Here is a 16,665-nt window from a genome sequence, read left to right as displayed (position 1 = left end):
TGAAAACAGCATGACATACCCCAAAGAATAAGTCCTGGGTTCTTGTGGGTTTCTCTGCTTACTAGCTGGGTAGTCTCAATTTTATTATTTGCAAAAGGGTGACGATTATGATTTCTTCCTTGTGGGATACAAGTGAAGTAATGTACATTATGTGGGTTCATGGAGCACTTCTGGATGGCGACTTAAGGGATTTTGGAGTTTAATGAAATGGAGTTTTGCATTGAATTGGATGTTGTCAGAAACCAGGAATAATTCTATAATTGGGTACCTCAATACATCTTATCTAAAAAGGAAATATTAGACCAAAGATAAAGATGTAATTAAAGAAACGGTCACTCATATTAGGCAGAATAGAGGAAGTTTGGTCATTTCTATGGTTTAGATAATGTTCATGTTTTGTTTGTGTTCAGATCTGATTACATAGTGATTTTTTCAGCCTGACACTCTCCCAGCTGAGCTATTTCAGCCCAAAGAGTGGTCATTTTTGGTATTGATCCATTACAGTCAAAGAGTGGCCTTGTCTAATGTTATATTTTCTTCTTTTTTCTTTTTTTTTATTATTTAAGACTTTTATTAACAGGTGCTTGCAGTTTGTTGACTTTTTTGAAAAAATCAAGCTGTAAACTTTTATTACAAATTAAAAATGAGGTTCTTAAAAATCTCAACTTGACCAGATATGAAACAATTTAAAAACCTTTAAAGGTGTATTGAGAAAAACTAGGCTTTTTTTTTTTCCCTTAAAAAACACGTTTGTCATTACCAAAAAGAGATATCTTTAGATAAAAATACAATAATAAAAACCCCATGCTTCATAGATAATGCAGATAGTTCTAGTTATCTGGTCAATGGGCAAAAAGCAAGCACTTAAGGTCTTCAGCTCCAATCTTTTGTTCATTTCTTATTGCTGGAATTTCTTATTTCTTCTTAAAGATGGTAAGCCGGCACTTTTTACTCAGCCCCGCCCTGCTCAGCCTCGGGAGCGGAAGAATTCTCAGCTGGTGGATCGGCTGCTTTTGTCTCTTTGCCATCTTGTGGTTTAGGGTTTTCTGGGCATCTGCTTCGGTAATTGAAGCTGCGGCGGTACCGACGTTGAGGTGGCTGCTGACCTTGGGTCTCATCTTCTTGATTTTCCTTATCTTCTTTGTTGCTGTCTTCTCTAGGCTGTCTTTGGCGAGGAGAGCCCCTGCGGAATTGTGGCCTATAGCCTCGATACATATTCTGTCTCACTGGTCTGCCTTGTTCTCCTGCACCCTGGTTGTCAGCACCCTCCATCACTTCTCCCTGTACAGGAGGGTTGGAATACTGTGGTCGATGCCCATAGGGTCTCCGCATGTAGTAAGGTGGGAACCGTCGCCTGCGATAGGGCCGGCTCTGTTGGCCCTGGCCTTCAGGAGCACTCTCTGATCCCTCATTCTTTTCCCCACTCTCACTATTCTGGTAATTCTGCTGGTAATTGCGTGGAGGACCCCTGCGATGTGGAGAGTGTCTATAGTGGTTAAGGTCTTCTGCGTATGTACTGGAACTCCACCAGGACCTGTAACATTTGCTGCCTCCGCACCCTTTTCTCCTTCAACAACATCAAACTCCACAGTCTCTCCATCTCATACACTGCGAAGGTACTTCCTGGGGTTATTCTTCTTTATGGCAGTCTGGTGTACAAATACATCTTCCTTGGTGTCATTCCTGTTGATGAAACCATATCCGTTCCTTACATTGAACTATTTTACTGTTCCCAAAACCTTCGTTGCGATGACCTTCTTGTCCCCGCCGGGCGGCGGGCGCTGCCGATGTGAGGCCCCCCGGGCCGCTGTTCCCTGCACCGCTGCCCCTGCAGGGCTTGATGTCGGTTGCGCTGAGGGTGGGGGTGCTGCGGGGGGGGGGGGGGGGGGTTCGGCCTCGCTGCTCATGGTTGCAGTGATGGTGACTGGGGCCGGCTGTGGCAGCTGCGGCTCCTCCCGGGGTGTGATGGTAACTAGGCCTGCGGTGGCGGTGGGACTGCTCAGGGCTCTCTGGGGTCGGCTCTCCGCTCCCGCTACCGATCGAACTCTAATGTTATATTTTCTGAAACTTTAGTACCAGGCCATGTTTCAGCTATCAGGCACTGATTCCTAGTTTCTTTCTTAGTGTTTCCCTACGGCCAAAGGTATACAAAGTCAGGCTGTAGGACATTAATCAATGATGTCCAGATTTTCACCATTGCCAAGATTCTGCTGATTAGGAAGTTGTAGTCTATAGTAGGACTAGGGTTTACTTTGTTCTGATCATTATATTGCAGGATGAGTTGTTGAGTCCTCTGATGTAATAATGGCTGGGCAGCAGCATTTGAAACACAAAATAGGATACTATAATACTAACAATTATCAGAAACAAAATAAATGATTAGTCCAGGAAACAAGGGACTTCTCCCCACCCCAACTATTTTACTTATCTTGTAGTATACAGACATAGCAAGAAGTATTTGTTACAGTATAAATTCCCCTTGATTAATTGAGAGGGGTAATGTGATTATCTGTAACAGCCCTGGTTACTGAATTTAGACTAGTTTGTCAGACTTTAAGAATAGAGGTTATGTTATTTATTACTTTTTGTAGGGCCAGAGACAAGATTTAGACCATATTTGCCAGCTGTATTATTCCTAATCATGGGAATCACAGTTGGATGGTATAGGTACATGAAGAGGCAATCAGAACTCCCCTGGGAGTTCTCCAAAGTATCTTGTGTATGCCTTGTTTTAAAATATATATTTTATTGTTGTTCTTTTTTTTACAGAGAGGAAGGGAGAGAGAGTTAGAAACATCAATGAGAGAGAAATATTGATCAGCTGCCTCCTGCATACTCACTACTGGGTATGTGCCTGCAACCAAGATACATGCCCTAGACTGGAATCGAACCTGGGACCCTTGAGTCCACAGGCCAACTCTCTATCCACTGAGACAAACTGGTTAGGACTGTATGCCTCATTTTGGAGGTAATTGAGTAATTTGGGGGTAATTTAAAGATTATTTTCAGAGAAACACGATCCTCTAGTATAAAGTGGTAATTCTAAACATCTAAAAATTATCCTGAACACACATCCTATCTAATAAAGAGAGAATATGCTAATTGACCCTCATGCCATTGCAAAGATGGTGGCACCCACAGGCAATAAGGAGGGAATATGCTAATTGACCCTCATGCCATTGCAAAGATGGCAACACCCACAGCCAATAAGAAGGGAATATGCTAATTGACTGCCCCACTTTCAAAGATGGTGGCACCCACAGCCAATAAGGAGGGAATATGCTAATTTATTGCCATGCCCTCAAATATGGCAGTGCCCATAACCACAAGATGGCAGCACCCAGTCCCCTCAGCCTCGCCGTGGCAACAGGTTCACAGCAAGGCCACACCTGCCCATAGGTGGGCCTGGCCACTCTGTGCACCTGCCTCCAGAGTCCCCCAGTCCCCTCAGCCCCTCCCCTCCCCCCAGCCACCTAGGGCAGGCCTGAGGCACAGGCAAGCCTTGGATGGTGGTTGCCCAGCCACCCAGTGCTGGCCTGAGGTACAGGCAAGCCTCAGATGGTGGCTTCCCAGCTGCCCAGAGCCACCCAAGGCTCAGGTAACCAGGGCCAGCCGAGGCTTGTGCTGCTGGCAGTGGCAGCAGCAGAGGTGTAATGGGTCGTTGCTGTCCCCTGATTGCCGGGTTGTCTCCCAGACCTGAGGGTTTCCGTACTGCAAGAGGGGGCAGGCCGGGGTGAGGGACGCCCCCCTCTTCCAGTGTATGAATTTTCATTTACCAGACCTGTAGTGATAGATAAGTTAGTGTGTGACATTGATGTGTGATATATAGACATGAAGTAGTACCCTAGTGGGGCACATATGAGCAAAAGTGTCATTTGTAACAATACCAGTGAGCCCATTTTGTGTACTTCTAAGTTAACAGAGTTTTTGAGTCATGTTAAACAATTTTTACAAAGTAGGCTGAAATGTCTCTAATATGAAAAATTCCCCAACAGAAGTAAGAAGAGGGAATGGGTTCAGTGAGCATCTGCACAGTTTCTGCCGCTCTGATCCCATACTCTGTAGTGCAATCCACCAAAGTATCAGCTCTGTTGAGTACTAGCTTGTGACTTTGACTTAGCCTCTGTGCCTCCATTTCTTCATGTATAGATGGAAGAGACCAGTAGTATTTGCTTTATGTAATGAGGATTATCTGATGATTAATACATGTAAAGCACTTAGCACAGTGGCTGCCGGTGATCTTAATTCCACATCTAGAAGGGTTCAGCAATCTGAAGAAGGGGCTATGCATAAATTAAATAAGAGTCCAGAGATGAAACATAATTTTGAAAGGCATCATGGGGAGTCAGAGAAGACTTAGCTAAAGGAACTAAGTTCTCCTTGTCTCAGGACCCCTTGCTTTTTATTAACACAATTTGTCCTAAGGCACGGTAGATATACACATCAAGGGGTAGGGTTTCGTATACACAATCCATTGTCAGATTGGGGAAAATTACCTTATGCTGTTCAGGTATTTGGCCAGTAGGAGACAATAACATGTAGATTAAGATGCCCTTAGACACCTGGCAGCAAGTGATCATTTTATGCATCCTTTTCAGGTTTGGGAAAATACACCCAGCCATCTCCAGATAATTCAGCTCTGCTGACATGCTGGAATTGGCTTCTGGCAAGTGGCAACTTATTTAACTCATAAAGCAAGTGTAGGAAATTTAGGAAGTTTGAATTATGAGAAATTTAAATCTGGTCTTGAAACTAAACAAAGTAGTGTGCTAAAGACCCTGAATCACACCCAAATTCTTTAAAAAATATATATGTTTTATTTACTTTCAAGAGAGAGGAAGGGAGAGGGAGGAGATAGAAACATCAATGATGAGAGAGAAACATTGATCAGTTGCTTCCTGCACGCTCCCTACTGGGGATCGAGCCTGAAACCCTGGCATGTGCCCTGACAGGGAATTGAACTGTGACCTCTTGGTTCATGGGGTTGATGCTCAACCACTGAGGCACATCAGCTGGGCAAGCCTCTTATTTTCTTACAGCTATAGTAAAATGCTATTTTGTAAATATACTTTCAGTGCATATAAAAATTAACACAGTTTAATAAAATATTTTAGACAAATTTGACATCTTGTCTAAAGTGTATACAAAATAACTAAATTATATTTTAATAAGTTGATATTTAAAATTTCACAAAAGAGGGGACAAAAGAGAAAATGGAACAGGAATAATGAAAATTAAAGAGAGAGTTACTTATAGTCAAATATGTAATTATCACTGTAAAGGGCTATATTTTTTTTCTGCAAGGAGAAAGAAGAAAGTAAACATGCAAAAATACAGATTTTAAGCTGTACACACCAAAGACAGTAGCATATAACTGGTTTTGATAAAATATGGACCTTTGACAAATCTTTCAAGCTGTATAATTAAAAAGCCAGCATTAATTAATCCCACAAATATGGAAACCAGGAAATGATATTTCCTAAGTTTAACAAACTGATCTCTCTTTTAGACAAACAAGACAATCTCATAAGGCTTCTTTTGCTTTTTGTTAAGTATTCCTCTTGTTTAGTCCCAAAGGGGTCATTGTGATTTTATTTTAATTTTTGTTGTGTATAAATATATATTTATTAAAAAAAATTTTAATCTTTACCCAAAGATATTTTTTTAATTGAGTTTTTTAGAGAGAGAGAAAGGGAGAGGAAGAGAGAGAAATATCAATCAGTTGCCTCCTGAACTCACCCCAACCAGGGATCCAACCTGAAACCTAAGTTTGTATCTTGACTTGGTATTGAATCTGTGACCCTTTGGTGCACAGGATGACACTCAAACCAAATGAGCCATACCAGTCAGTGCTGTATATATTTTAATGTAGCTGTGAACACATGGAATATCAAAATGGAAATATCAATATTTTAAAAATTAACATCTTATTTTAAAAGGAAAGCATACACATTATAGAAAACTTGGAAAATACTGAAATGTATAAAGGAAATTATATCACCTAGAATTCTATTAGCCAAAATAATCATAGTTAATATTTTCATATATTCTCTTGGTCTTTTTTTTTTTAAACATACTCTTATTTTTTAAAATATATTTTATTGATTTTGTGCAGAGAGGAAGGGAGAGAGATAGAGAGTTAGAAACATCGATGAGAGTCATCAATCAGCTGCCTCTTGCACACCCCCTACTGGGGATATGCCCACAACCAAGGTACATGCCCTTGACTGGAATCGAACCCGGACCCTTTAGTCCCCAAGCCGACGCTCTATCCATTGAGCCAGGGGTCCTCAAACTTTTTAAAGTGGGGGCCAGATCACGGTCCCTCAGAGAGCTGGAGGGCCGGACTATATGAACTACTAATTCCTACTGTAACACCTCGGCTGCGCTCACTGCCCAAAAAACCTGGCAGGCCGGATCAGACTCCTCTGCAGGCCGCATGTGGCCCGTGGGCCGTAGTTTGAAGACCCCTGCAACCGGTTTCGGCTCTTAGTCTTTTTCTACTAATTTTCTTCTTTACATAGGTAAGCTCATACTATACAAGGTTTTTAGTATGGTTAACAAAGACCTACATGGATGATGACAAAAAATGCCACTGCATTTTTAAATAGTCTCTGCTGAACTGTTCTAATCAGAGAGATAAACATACAGGTTAGCATAATGGGGATAAGACATGAAAGAAGCAGGTGTTTAGTCTGAAATAGGTGCATTTTTTAGATGGAGAAAACATCATCAGAACTCAATGGTCTGTGAAGATGATTATGACAAACTTTGTGTCTCCAGAATTTGGCTAAAGGACAATCGTCAACAATTAGGAGCCAAACAAGTCTCAGGGAGAAAAAAAAGATTGAGAAGTCTTTATAAGATTTTGAAATGATAACCTGAAATAAATTTTGTCTGAGAAAACTGTCTGAACTTCAGCCAGCTCAAGAACAAGTTTATTGAATTTATGCCATCTTCTCCCTAAAGACTTTTCCTCTTATAAACAAATAACATTAAAAACACTAGACAAGCAGACAGACTATAGGGGCATGTGTCAAAAGGCTAGAAAACAATTTCATCAAAGAATAGCACAAATTCGAACAGATAACCAAAATTAGCTTAAAGGATCTCATTCCTAGGAAAGCTAAATCCTAAGCCAAAGGACTACAGTGAAATATCAGAACTCACTTCAGTATGAACTTACCTCCCGTATATGGGCAAGTTGGCACCTCAAACAGGTAGACATAAGGAGTCTCACATGTGGTTACTATTACTAAGTGGCCAATCTGGGTTGAAGGCACTGGAAGCTTCAGCTGAATCTCAGTGAACCTCCATTTCTGTCAATGCCCTTCAGCCAAAGACCATCAGGAGCACACCTGGGATTGAGCAAGTTGGGCTTATTGCTCATTGCTGCAAGAGAGACCAAGCACCTTTGGGGACAGTAGAGTGTTGGGGTGTCTCCCTTTGCTGTCATGAGCAATAAACCCAATTTGATCAATGTCATATTTATTTATGATAGTCTTTCGCTGAAGGTATTGACAGTACCTGAAGTCAGAGAACCTGCATTTTGGCTTCTGCCACTTATTAGCTTGTGACTTTGGACAAGTCACTTGAGTTTCCTGATACTAAGTTTGCTTGTCTGTAGATTGGACATAGTAACAGTATTCACTTCCTTGGGCTGCTGTAAAACATGGAAGTAAAATTTGTTTTAAAAGCAAAACAAACGTGTGATAGTTAGATCATGTCTAAAGTGGCTCCTACACTGAACAACTCAGGAATCCAGTGGCCTAGTGAAACTTCATGTCTGTGATTTTGCTGTAGACAGAGAGCACTGTTCTGCTGGCCCTAGAGCTAGCCTGAGGGTGAAGCTGAGAACCGGCAGGACACTCTTGACAAAGTTTTAATTTCTAAAATATATAAAGAATTCATAAAACTCAACTTCAAACAAACAACCCAATCAAAAAGTGGGCAGAGAGAGAATCCAAGATGGCTGCTCGGGTAGGCCGCAGCCGCACACAACAATTTCAATAAAATACAACTAAAATATAAAATGGACATTACCCAGAACTACAGGAAAGTCGACTGACTGGAAATCCTACAACAAGAAGCAAGGAGAAAACCAGAAGGAAGCGCGGAGGAGCTGTAAAAGCCTAAGGTACGGAGACACGCGGCGCGCGGAGAGGACGGAGCCGGAGAGGAGGGAGGCCGAGTGCCTGGCTGGTGTTCCCAAGCGGGAAGCAGAGAAAAGCTCCGATTGTGCTTGGCCCAGCTCCAACTGCTCTGAACCCCAATTCTAGGCCAGACCCTGGGACCCAGGCTCACCCATAGGGAGCTGGGCTGTAAGGCGGAACCCCAGGGAACGGGAACGGCGAGAGGAGGTCCGGGAGGCGTGCACAGTGCGCACAAAGAAGGGCCGGCCGGCTGTGCCGCGGGATTGCCCTGACGGGAAGGAGACAGGGGCTCCAGACTGCTCTGAACGCCACCTCCAACTCCACTTCCAACTGAACTGAACCCCAATACCGGACTCGTTGGGGGAGAGCATAGACAGTTTGGCAGCAGGCGAAAATCGAGGGCACCTTTCTCTCAGAGGCGCTTGCAACAAGTACTGAAGGACCCTGAGTCTCAGGAGTCGCATAGGGCGGGGCTGACAGAAGCCAAGGCTGTAGGCTCCACCCTGACACCCCGCCCCATCAGGAAAGCTGCCTGCGAAAATGCCTAAACCAAATAGATCACAAACGAAAGAAATGGAGGACAAAAAGCGACTGGATATAGAGTTCAAAACCACACTTATAAGGTTTTTCAAGAGTCTCCTAGAAAAGGCCGATAAAATAAATGAGACCTATGAGGATATGAAAAGGGATCAACAAGAAATGATAAGGGATCAACAAGAAATACAGAATACATTTTCTGAAATAATAAATATTATACAGAGTCCTAAAAACAGAATAGAAGATTGCAAGAATCAAGTCAAAGATTTGGAACATAAAGAGCCAGAAGACACTCCTCTGCAGAAGCTACAAGGCAAGAGAATCCAGAAAATTGAAGATGATGTAAGAAACCTCTGGGACAACTTCAAACGATCCAACATCAGAATTATGGGGGTCCCAGAAGATGAAAGAGAGCAAGATATCGAAAACATACTGAAAGAAATAGTGACAGAAAACTTCCCCCACCTGGTGAAAGAATTGGACTTACAAGTCCAGGAAGCACACAGAACTCCAAATAAAAGGAATCCAAAGAGGACCACACCAAGACAAATCATAATTAAGATTCCAAGAGCAAAAGACAAAGAGAGAATATTAAAAGCAGCAAGAGCTAAGCAGGTGGTTACCTATAAAGGGACACCTATACGATTGTCAGCTGATTTCTCAACAGAAACCATGCATGCCAGACGGGAATGGCAAGAAATATTCAAGGTGATGAATAGCAAGAACCTACAGCCAAAGATAATCTATCCAGCAAAGCTATCACTCAGATTCGAAGGTCAGATAAAGAGCTTCACTAATAAAAAAAAGCTAAAGGAGTTCATCACCACCAAACCAGAATTATATGAATTGCTGAAGGGGGTTCTTTCAGAAGAGAAAGTAAATAAAGATAAAAATTATGAACAACAAATACGTAACTATCAACAAGTGAATCTAAAAACCAAGGAAACTAAAAAAAAATCTGAGGAACAATATTAACTGTTGAATATAATAGAATCAGAGGTATGGAAGGGGAGTGAACTGATGATTCTTGGGGAAAAGGGGAGAGGGAGATGTGGGAAGAGACTGAACATAAATTGTGCACCTATGGATGAGGACAATGGGGGGTGGGGAAAGGACAGAGGGTGGGGTGAGAAGGGGGGGGGAAGGAACATTTGTAATAATATGAACAATAAAAATTTATTAAAAAAAAACATTAAAAAAAAAAGTGGGCAGAGAATCTGAAAATATACCTCTCCTCAGAAGACATGCAAACAGTCAATAGATATATGAAAGAATGTTATACCTCACTGGCAATTAGGGAAATGCAAGTAAAAACTAAAATGAGATACCACCTCTCACCTGTTAGAGTGGCCATTATCAACAAGACAAGTAATAACAAATGTTGGAGAGGTTGTAGAAAAAAGGGAACCTTCATCCACTGCTGGTGGGAATATAGATTGGTATAATCACTATGGAAAGCAGTCTGGAAATTCCTCAAAAAATTTAAAATAGGTCTACCATACAACCCAGCAATTTCTCTCCTGTGTGTATGCCTGAAAACCTCAAAATCACGTATTCACAAAGACATATGCACCCCTATGTTCATTGCAGCATTATTCACAGTGGCCAAGACATGGAAATAACCTAAGGGTCCTGCAGTAGAGATCTGGATAAAGAAGATGTGGTACATATACACAACAGGATACTATTCAGCCACAAGAAAGGATGAAATACTGCCATTTGCAACAACATGGATGGATCTTGAGAACATTACGCTAAGTGAAAAAAGTCAGTCATAAAAAGCTAAGAACTATATGATTTCAATCATCTATGAGATATAAAATGCATTAACACAAACTGTAGTGTGGTGGTTTCCAGAGGGAAGGGGGTGGAAATGGGTCCTAATATATAGTGACAGGAGATTTGACTTTGGGTGGTGGGAACATGGTACAATATAGATCTTGTAACATAGAAACTCACAACTGAAACCTATATGTTCATGTTTCTAATCTGGGCCTCCTGCTTAGTTTGAGAAGTGCAGGGAGTTGGAAAGTCAGGCCATAGTAGTCTGAAGCTTGTCTATCCTCCCTCTGACTCTTCAGGCTCAGGGCAGAGATCCTCTGTTCAATGTTCTTTTGGAGCAGAACAAGCTTCCAAGCAACTTCCAAGCAATGCGAATCTGGAAAGAGGTATTCTTTGGAGGTGGCTCTGTTCCTTGCCTGCTGGATTGGCACTGGGAAAGCTGCCTTTGTACCCCATCAGGAAAATGGAATATATAACTTTGGTCCTCAGGAGTTAAGTATTTGACAGCCAAGGATAGTAGTAATGATAGATTAAATAGAGAAGGGAATCGGAGATCGGGATGGCAGGACACAGGCTTTATTGGAGGGAAGAGCACCGCTGTCGGCTGCTTCCAGAAAGAGGGGCGGAAGAGAGAGAGGGCCAGGGTACAATCACCTTTAAGGCTTAGGGCACTCATCACATGCTGATTGATAATTAGGGACCTAGGGACTTAGGAATCGGGCACCCTTATTTGGCAGGTGCTGATTGGTGGTTCAGAGCTCAGAAATGTCTGGCCGCAGGTGAGGTTTATGTCTGTCCATCATCTGGAGGAAGGGAGGATCTATCATTCCAAGCTACTGATAATATTTTTTTTTTATTTTTTTTTTTAAATTGAGAGTCTGGGCAAGGTCAGTGGGAGAAGGTCAGTCTTCTATAGCTACTTCCAGCTGTGAGGGGGCGTTGTCTTTTTAGGGGCATCTACCCGGGGTCTCAAAGATTCTGGTGTAGATCTCTCCCACCTTCTGGTTGTGAACGCTTGCATTCTGTTCTGCAAGAGACTAGTAAAACAGTGTATGAAACAGGTGCCAAAGAGCAAAATTAAGAGTATAAATACCAGTGGGCCTAATAGTGGGAGGAGCCATGGGGTACGTGAGCAAAAAACAGGCAGCGTTTTTCTGTGCTGGTCGAGGGTTGTGCAGCAGCATGATTTCCCCAAGAGACTGGTTGGTGACATCTTGAGAGCGATCCTATTGAGTCACTTGGGAGGTAAAACCTGGTCATGAGGCTGCCACGGCATCATTTGTCTGGTTTTGCTGCTTTTCTGGGCCTGGAGCTGAAATACAACCTGGGGGGTAAGATTCCTGGGTAGGTAAAAAGGTGGGGCTCCTTGGTGTAGCCTGGATTCCAGTCAGGACCATGGGCAGAAGGTCTGGCTAGGAGCTGCGAATTTCTAGAGAGAAAGAGTTTAGTTAGATGGTCTTTAAGGAAGCCATTGCTCTTCTGGATCTTACCCAATGAATGTGGGTTTAGGGTATATGCAGTTTCCAGGAGATGCCAGAAATTATGTGTGTTATAAAGATCTCAGCCACAACCTCAGCAGTTTCCTTGCAGGTAGGGAAGGCCTCTGTCCACCCTGTCAGGGTGTCTACCATGGTGAGTAGATATTTGGTCTTCTTGTGGGGAGGCACATGGGTGAAGTCTATCTGCCAGTCCTGCCCTCGGAGGTGTCCCCTTCATTTGATGGGTAGGAAAATTGGGGTGCATTCCTCCCTGGGGTGAGGCAACTGCACATGTGGACAGGAGGAGCAGGAACTCATGACTGCCTCTCGCAGTGTGGGAGAGGTGAAGAGGGATGAAGGCCATCTCCAGGAGTGTTACAATCGCGTAGGAGGCTTTCCGACGTTCCTGGGGGTCTAGACACAAGCTTTCATCCACAAACAGAGTTAAATCAGGATTAGAGAGAGGAAGATCTGAGAATCCCACCTGAGGTTGAGTGAGGCCCTCTGAAAACCTCGGGGCAAGAGTGGTTTGCTGCAGTTTGGGTGGAGGCAGCAGGAAGGAGAGTGGCTGGGTTCAGGGCTGGGGACTGGGTTAAGGAGACATCAGGACTCTTGAGGAACAGGAGATGGAGTTCCTGCATGCGAGAGGGGGCAAGGAGTGATAAGTATCTTCTGTGACAGAAGATCCTGTGGTCTATGGGTGGAGAAGACCTGTAAGGGTTGCTGGAGGTAGATCTTCTTGGCCTCCTTGATGAGAACAGCAGCTGCAGCCAGAGCCCAGAGGAAGGGCTGCAGTCCCAAACTGTGGGATCAAGCTGTCAGGACAGGTAGGCTATGGGGGTGAAGGCTGGCCCTAAGGGCCGGGTGAGAACCCCCATGGACAGAGAGAGACAGACACCAGAGGTGTGTCCCGGAGTTAGAAAAAGCTTGGCGAATGAGGGAAGGTGAGGAGACCTGGTATAAGGGCTTAGCTAGGAGAGAAAAATTTGGGACCCAATGATGGAGAATTCCTACCAGTGGAGGCCAGCTGTATGCCTCTGAGACGTGTAGTGCTGGGTTCTAACAAGCATTCTCTGGTTAAGGACTGGCCAAACAGATGACTGTCTCTGAACCCCTGGGGCAAAATTGTCCAGGTGAGTGGGTCCTTTAAAAATTCTTGTGAACAGTTAACTTTAGAACTTCTTTCTTTCTTCTTCCATTATTGTATGCTATTGAAAATATTTAGAAAAGGCAGGGGGAAGAGGGAACGCTGAGAGGCAGAGGGCCCGTCACTTTTCCAAGGGCAGTTTTGACCGCACGCTAGGCGAGCAGTGGTTAAACTCCCTATGGCAGTTCCAACTCCTGCTGTGATGTCAAGGGTTAGAAGGAGAGGGATGATCTGGACTCCCCTTTTGTCAGATATTATGGGTTACGGCGACAGGTAAATACTGATTATTGAGGCTGCATCTACATTGGGTGAGAGATAGATGAGAGTACAGGTTCCTGTCCAGCTGATGGGGAGACAGATATATGAGTTTTCCCTACAGAGGGAGAAAAATCCCTGATGATGGAGACAAGCTGATAGGTGTAAGGAGAAGAGGCGGACTAGAGGGTATGATATTCCTTTTTCTAGTTCGTACTCCAAGCTGAGAGAGTAGTCACATGGCGCTACCAATAAGAGGTGACAGATGAGTGACTGAGACTGTGTTGCAGTGAAAGTGGGAGGGAAAAGGGAAGGAAAGGAGTAGTGAAAGCCAGGGACCTGGATAGTTGGATAAGAGGTGAGAGAGCTTAAGAAGTATCCAGCAACCTTGTCCTGTCAGGCTAGGAGACTGAAGCCTCACTTTCTTGCTTAGAAAAGGGGCAGGGGGCGGAGGAGGGAACAGGCTTGGCAGCTCTTCCCAGGCTAGCCAGGCCTCTAGCCGCTTAAGTTCCAAAGGGCACATTCTTCCTACAGATAAGAGATACGGTGTTTATAATTTACTGCCCCATGAATGGCTCAGCCTTGTGGGTGGAGAGTGAAACTGAGGTAGATGACTGTGATTTGAAACAACTGGGTTTTATGAGGGGATGCACAGTAGCCGTGGCGGGGTACCAGGGTACCGAGGTAGAATGAGAAAAGAGTGAATGGGGGAATTTGAGGTGGCTAATGGCTGTGAGACTGATCTGTTAATCCCCATAATAGAGACTGAGAAGGGGACAAGCAAGGGTCCCAGCGAATTCAGAGGGCAGAATGAGTGGCCTTAATGTCAATTAAAAAGGAGATGGCATACCTGCCACCACAGTCATTACCTGAGGCTCTGTCCTGGTGATGTAAGTCTGTGTGGCCCTGTCAGGGCCTGGGCAGTTTCTTCGGTCTGGAGCTCCAAACTGGATCCAGAGGGTGACCATGCTGGACTGCCTGAGGCCAGACCGGAGGGCCAGATGACAGTCTGATTTCCAGTGGCCTTCCCTTCCGTACCTTGGACAGGGCCCAGGCAGGGATCTTGGGTTTGAGCAGGACTTGGCTCAGTGGCCTTCCTTGCTGCATTTGAAGCATGGCCTGGAGGAGGCTTAGTCCCTGACTTACCCGAGGGAGGACTGGCACTTCATTTGGGGTTCATGAGAGTGGTGGCTAGGAGCTGGAAGGCCTCCTAATGGGCCTCAGCCTTGGCCTGATCTCACCTTGTTATTGGATTTGGGTCTTCTTGTCTCTATTATTAAAGACCTTACAGGTCAGGTTAATGAGGTCTTTTTGAGGGGTTTGGGGACCTGAAGTTGTGGCCTATGTCGGGGACTAAAGGTGGTCAGTCAGTGGAAAAAGAAACCTGAGATGCCTCTCAGTCTGTGAGGCTGGACATAGAGAATGGAATGTAGACTCAGGAGGAGGAAGAGGAGGAGGAGGGGGAGGGTGGAGGTGGGTGGCCACACCAAGCAGAGCCTGTGTAGGCAGGACTTACTGGTTTAAAATGGCGGCCATCTACCTGAGACCAGGTGGTTAGAGAGGGGCGGGGCTTGTCGTGCCAAGATGGCAGCGGCCACATGGAAATCACATTTAGCTGTTTGGAGCTCAGGTTCTCAGGATTTGAGCTCTCAAGGACTGGAGAGAAGGCAGCTGCTGGTTAAATTTGAGAAAGATCAGAGAGTGAGAAGGGAATTCAACCACCTGTGAATTCCTTTGCTGGAGGCCACAAGAGCAGAGATTAGGCTGGAGAGCACAGAGGTAGGCGGAGAGCACGGGGAAGGTGGACGCAGTTAGAGTTCTCAGGTAGGAATGCCCCACCCTACAAGGGCGGGACTAGGAGGAGCTGCCCAGGGAGAGGCCTGCAAACGCCAGCTGCTACTTTCTGGCTCCGTGGCCACCGAAGCTGAAGGGGAAAAAAATGAAAACTACTCCCGGAGTCTGCCAAGGACTCCCACACTCCGGCGCTGCACCAACCTGGGAAAAAGTGCTTAGTTAGAGAGGGACAGGTTTAAGGTTGTAAGGAGGTGGCAGGAGTGAGCCACGTGGAGAGAAAGAGCAGTCAGAAGACAGAGAAAGGGGTTTGAGAGTGCAGAGAGGATTTCCAGCTGATAGAGGAACATGAGGAGTAAAGCGAGGTGGGGAGAGCAGGAGTGAGAGGGGGAGGGGAAGCATGTTCGTAGGAATCTCTGAGGCTTCCTTGTCCGGTGGCAAAATTATCTAGATCAGGATATTAGAATGCCGATTTACAAGGAATCGAAAGTGCAGTTTTAAATGAGCTTTTTTGGTTCGATGTAGACAGAAAGACCAAGGGTCGAGAGATTGGCGAGAAGACACCTTAGGGGCGTCTGAATTGAGAGGTTCCCATGACTGGAGGGGAAAGGGCCACGGAGAAGTTGGGGAGGGAATAAGAAGTGACGAGAAAAGGTCCCAAAGTCGTCACCCTGAAACCTTTCCCGTGGAGTAGAGCAGAGTTTTCCCAGCCAGGCACCTGGGCTTTTGTAGAATGTAAAACGTAGAATGTGAATGGAGAATGTGTAGCCGAGTAGACAAGAAAACTCTGAGGCCCTTCCAGGTCAAGGGAACCAGGGTGGGGAGGGGGGAGGTCTCTGAGGCCTACCGGTAAGAAAGCAACGAGATTCCCACTTGTCCTGGTACGGCAGGGTTCCAGAGGTCTTCTGAACGGACCAATCAACTCAGGTCCATGCCACCGAGCAGGGCCAGAGGATTTTCCATGTTCACCCAGGTTTCGGCACCATCATGATAGATTAAATCAGGGGTCTTCAAACTACGGCCCGCAGGCCACATGCGGCCCGCAGAGGAGTCTGATCCAGCCCGCCAGGTTTTTTGGGCAATGAGCGCAGCCGAGGTGTTACAGTTCTGCCGCCAGGACCTGCATATACACTGTCACTGCACGGCCGCTCTGACCCCTCTACCTCTTTAAGAGCACAGTGCCTGCTGGGGCTCAGAGCGTGCGACGTGCCGCCGCACAGGCACGTCTGTGCTGTGCTGCGCGGCAATGATGTAAAAAGGCGCCCGCTTCACCCCCAGGCAACGTGGTGTCTGTGTGCTGTGCCTGCCTGTCAGTGAGGTTCTCCTCCTCTCCCTCCACTGCCTTCACCAAAGGTCGGTCGAAAGTGCCATAGAAAGAAATTTTTGCCAGATGGGGGGTTTCTGCCCGATTGGGGGGTGGGGGGTTGGTGACTCATACGAAAATTCCCCTTTGGGGGGGGTGGGGCATTCGGTGCTGAAATCAAAATTCTGCCAGTTGGGGGGTGGGCGGTGGGGGGTGGTT

The 16,665-nt window shown here is 45.3% G+C and overlaps 1 protein-coding gene and 1 pseudogene across 3 annotated transcripts in view; one reads left to right on the top strand and one right to left on the bottom strand.

Moving 5' to 3' along the window:
* PLP1 (proteolipid protein 1) overlaps positions 1-16,665 on the top strand; it is a 151,860-nt gene that overhangs the window by 113,353 nt on the left and 21,842 nt on the right. The gene's annotated exons all lie outside the window — the stretch shown is intronic.
* On the bottom strand, positions 541-2,033 carry LOC311614986 (Y-box-binding protein 1-like; annotated as a pseudogene). The gene has a single exon. The product of its transcript is annotated as a Y-box-binding protein 1-like (transcript).

Source organism: Pipistrellus hanaki (genome assembly GCF_964339955.1).
Source record: "Pipistrellus hanaki genome assembly, chromosome: X".
Lineage (NCBI taxonomy): Eukaryota > Metazoa > Chordata > Mammalia > Chiroptera > Vespertilionidae > Pipistrellus > Pipistrellus hanaki.
Note: the sequence above shows the minus strand (reverse complement) of the source record. Positions and strands in the feature narration are given on the sequence as shown.